This window comes from Athene noctua, chromosome 23, assembly GCF_965140245.1.
Source record: "Athene noctua chromosome 23, bAthNoc1.hap1.1, whole genome shotgun sequence".
In the NCBI taxonomy this organism is placed as follows: domain Eukaryota; kingdom Metazoa; phylum Chordata; class Aves; order Strigiformes; family Strigidae; genus Athene; species Athene noctua.
The window spans coordinates 3,138,018-3,143,007 of NC_134059.1; positions in this window are offsets into that span (position 1 = coordinate 3,138,018).

The following is a 4,990-nucleotide window of genomic DNA, read 5'->3' on the forward strand; positions in this document are numbered from 1 at the left end:
CGGACATGAAGCTACATTCATCAGTCTATAGTTCTGAATCAAAATCCAAAAGAGGAGTATCCTGTAGACCAGGGTGGCTAGAGGAGACCTGTTCGATGGTTGTCAGGCAATCATGCTGCAATTCACTATGTTCCAAAATTGGTAGCAGAGTCATCAGGTTTAAGGTGGCAGATATGGAAAGGGTAACGTCATCTTATCCCAACGGCACAGCCTGATATTTATCCGGCCTGCTGGGAGAAATCCAATGGTGTCCCTTGATCTCTAGGAGAGTTATCACTGCATGGGGTACAAATACAGTTATGGTTTGTCCCAAAGTCAGTTTCTTGGCCTCTTTGATCAAAATCACTGTTGCAGCCACAGCTTTCAAACAAGCAGGCCATCCTTTACTGACTTCATCCAACTCTTTCGAGAAATACCCCACAGGTCTCTTCTAGCTTCCCAGTATTTGAGTTAAAACTCCTAGAGCTACTTGCTGTCTCTCATGCACATATAACTGAAGGGGTTTTTGCAAAATTTGGAAGCCCTAATGCAGGAACTTCCATGAGTCTTTTCTTGATTTCATCAAACTCGTTCTGGCATTCTGCAGTTCACTCCAAAAGTCCTTCCAGACTTTTGGTGGCAGCATACAGTGGTTTAGCCATCCACCCAACCTTAGGAATAACCAACACCATCTGGCCATACCCAAAATTCCTCTCAACTGCTTTTTTTGACGTAGGGACAGTAATCCTGCTGCTCACCTCCTTTTGTTCTGCACTTGGTTCTGTTTGGGCTTTCATGTCAATCCCAGATATCAGACTCAATCCTTGGCTATCTGGGATTTTTTCTTGGAGACACAATACCCTGCAAGTCCCAAAAAACTCAACAGACTAATGGTGGCCTCAAGAAACTCACTGTAATTGCTCTAACCTATTAATAGGTCATCAACATATTGTAACAATGTTGTATGCTCATCATCACCTTGCCACCATTCCAGTTCTTTTGCCAATATGTTACCAAATAACGTCAGGCCGTTCTTAAATCCTTGCGGTAATACAGTCTAACACAATTGAGTCTTCTGTCCGGTAGCTGGGCTTTCCTATTCAAAGACAAAATGAGTTGACTCTGCTCGTCCACAAGAATACAAAAAAAAAAAAAAAGGGGGGGGGGGCATCTTTTAAATCTAAAATAGTAAATAGACATTATTTTCAGGAATAGAGGCAAGTAATGTATACGGATTAGGCACCATGGAGTAGACGCTGACGTTTTCTCGTAGGTCTTGGACTAACCTATATTCTTGAGAATGAGGTTTTCGACTGGTGAAATGGGAGTGTTAAATTCTGATTGACGTTTCCTCAAGATTCCATATTCCAAAAAAGAACTAACAAGTGTCTCCAGTCCTTTCCTCACTTCCAATCTGATAGGATATTGGGGTTTTTTTACTGGTTGCACCCCAGTCTTTGATTCAATTCTAATTGGGGAAATCTTTGCACATCCCAGTCTTCCTGATGCCCGGACCAGTGGTATTAGTGCATTGGTTACTTCTGGGATGTCTGTATGTTCCTTCTCCTTCTGGATTAACAAACACAACTGGGCTTTCCAAGTATTTTCTGCAGGAATATGCAGCTGCACTAAGTTTTCAGAAAAGGTCATTTGAACGTTTAATTTACACAGCAGATCTCATCCTAATGAGGGAAGGGGGAATTCTAGCATATAAAGAAAAGAGTAAGTTACTGTGTTTCCGCCAATAGAACATTCCATTGAGTGTAAAAATGACTTTAATATCTTTTCTCGATGGCACCAATTACACTGGTTTTAATTTTCTCAAAGGACCTTTACAATTTGTAAGCACTGAATAAGTTGCCCCACTATCAGTTTAAAAATCTCTCATTTCATTCCTTAGCTTCACTGAAACCAGAGGGTCAGCTGGGGAAGTTTTAATAGATGATTCCTCCAGTCCCCTTCAGTCTAATTCCATTTCTGCAAAAACTCTAGCTTCTTTCCCTATTTCTCCTTGTTTTGGCTTCTGAGAGCACTTCCTTTTCCATTGTCCCTCTTCCTTGCAATAAGCACATTGATCTTTCCCTATCTGAACATGGCCCGGAGGATACCCTGGGTTTCCTCAGCCAATTCTCCTATTTATATATTTTTCCCTGAGGTTTCTGTATCCTAGGCTGAATTCCATATAAAATATATTTTTGATACTCTGATTTTCTGCAATCCCCCGCCCCCGTATTTGTATATTTGTATATTTGTATATTTGTATATTTGTATATTTGTATATTTGTATATATGTATATTTGTATATTTGTATTCCATCCAGGATCCCCCCTGGGCATATAAATACCAGGCACCACTCCATGTTTTGGGATTATTCCTTCCTTAGCCTTTTCCATACCTGTTCTCCTCTCCTGCGTTGTGACCTGATACTCTAAAAGGGCTTGCACATCACTCCAGTTTGGGTTGTGGGTCATCATCACAGTCTTAAGTCATCTAGTGCTATACATTCCCCGTGGATTTTCTCAATATAAACCCACTGCTTGTTTCCAATTCAATAAATCAGAAGTTTTTTCATCTTACACCCCCCACAAAAAGATTTATCCTTTCTGGTTTTCTTAATCAGATAAATACCGTCCTGGTACTTTGAATCAACCGAATCACATTTTTCCCTAATATCACAATCATTTCTCAAAGAAAAAAATAAATCCACACATGGAACCTCACCCCATTTATCAGTTCTCTGGCAAGACAGTATTAATTGCAATATAGTATTATACTTAATAGACCCATTTTCAGGCCATTTCTCCCCATCTTCCAATTGACATTGTGGCCACCATTGATTACAATACTGCTTCAATTTATCCTTCATCATAGAGTCCCCTGCAAATTTATTCCAGTTTTTCAAGATGCATTCCAAGGGGGGATTTGTCAAGAAGTAGCACTGCCACGTGTCTTTTTCAATACGACTTATGCAGATTCATTACTGCCACATATCTCTTTCCATACACCTTATGTGGATTTGTTACTGCTGCATATCTTTTTTAGATGCGACTTACGCAGATTATCCAAAAAAAGTTGTGGCATATTCCCCCATGAATACACCTTACACAAGCACCAAATAGGACCCAAAAGTCCTCCAGATGCCTGCCACTTCCCACAGGATCTTTCCTCCCACTTTTCCTTTAAATTTCTGCTTAGAAAAAAACCTCTTTTTCCAATAGTGTTGCACCATTGAGTCATTCACCACCCAGCACTGGAGAGGATCCACGGAATCCCTGATCAACAGGTCGGTGCACGCTGGAGTCCTGATTCTTTGCAGCAAGATGATCCGGGCAAGGTCTTATGGCTCTCCCAACTGGGTCACCAAAAACTGTTGTCCCCAAAAATGGGAGTTTGTCACCCTGTTTGCAGACGCCCAATCCACACACAGGATGGAGGTATTTTCCTTTATTACATGGATGCACATGCACGGGTGCCTGTCCCAAGACAGCACACAGTGGTCCTGAAAACTGCAATTATTTAGGCACACAATCTATACATATTCAATGCACTGATACATATCTACTAAGTGATTGGTCGTAATCTCTACGCTTAGCATGCAAATTAGCATGCATGCATGGTTTGCCCTCTGCACCTTCTTCTTTTGAGTCTGGGCTGTAATTAGAGTCGGTGATCAATGGGCTGGTCGTCACGGTCTCCCCCTGATTAGTTTCCTCATAATTTGGCAGACATAGGTAGGTTGTCGCAGCTCGCTGCCTCTACTTCCCATTAGTGCTACCAGGGCTTCTCGTTTTTGCCATGCATATACACCAGTGGATTGTTTCAAGGTCAATCATTTGTTTCAACCATTATTGTAACAGCTCATCATTTGGTCCTACAGTGTTCGTAACAAAGCCAGCCTCTCATCTTTTAACATTTCTTTTAATAATCTGACATCACTCTGAGCCACTTTTTTCTGTGCTGTGCAATTCTTGCCACAGCAGGGTCACTATTCCAAGCAGTATTTTCTGTGCAGTTTTTATTGTGGGGGGATGCCAGTTGGACTTATGGGAAATTCGAGTTCCTTCAGATTTAGGCACCTCTTGTCAAGCCTTTAAATCTCCGGTTGAATTGGCAAATGTTGTGCTTTGAGCCCACAGGGCAACTGAGCACCACGGAGATGCTCACTCACCCCTTCCCCCCCAGGGCTGGGAAGAAGAAAGGAAGCAAAAGGCTCAGGAATCGAGAGAAGGACAGGGAGGAGTGGCTCACCCTTTATGGTCACCGGCAAAATTCAGACTCCTTAGGGGAAGAAAAACAACATCACTTTAATTCAGCCACTAGCAACACTTAACAGACACAGTGGGACAGTGAGAAGCGTTACCCCATCATAAAAACACCTCCCCCCACCCCTCCCTTCTTCCTGGGCTCAGCTTTGCTCCTGACATCTCTACTTCCCCCCTCCCCCAGCAGCGCAGGGGCAGGGAACGGGGGTTTCAGTCAGTTCCCACTTCTTCCTCCAAGGTGGGGAAAAGCACTCTTGTGCATTCTTCCCCTGCTCCACGTGACTCCCCTCTCACACGAGACAGTCCTCCATGAACTTTTTCCATCATGAGTTCTCCCCATGGGCCGCAGCTGTCCCCGGGCTGCTCGGGCGTGGGACCCCCGCGTGTTGCAGTCCTGAACTACCACAGCGGGGGCTGCTTCTCCCCTCAGAGCCCCGGACACCTTCGGGTGCAGCTGCCTCCTCCGGTGTGGGGTCCTCCCCAGGCCACCGGTCAGCCTCCGCTCCACCGTGGACCCCCGTGGGTGGCAGGGGGTGGCCCTGCCATCTCACCAGGGGATGCATGGGGGGTCTGCTCCACCGCGCCTCCCCGCCTTCTCATCCTTCCTTCACTGCCCTCGGTGTTCGCAGAGGTGTCCTTCTTGTAACTCCTCCCCACCAGTCCCAACCCCCTCACAGATTCCCCTTCTTAAACACGTTATCGCAGAGGCACAGCCACTGCCACTGACTGGCTCAGCCTCGGCCAGAGGC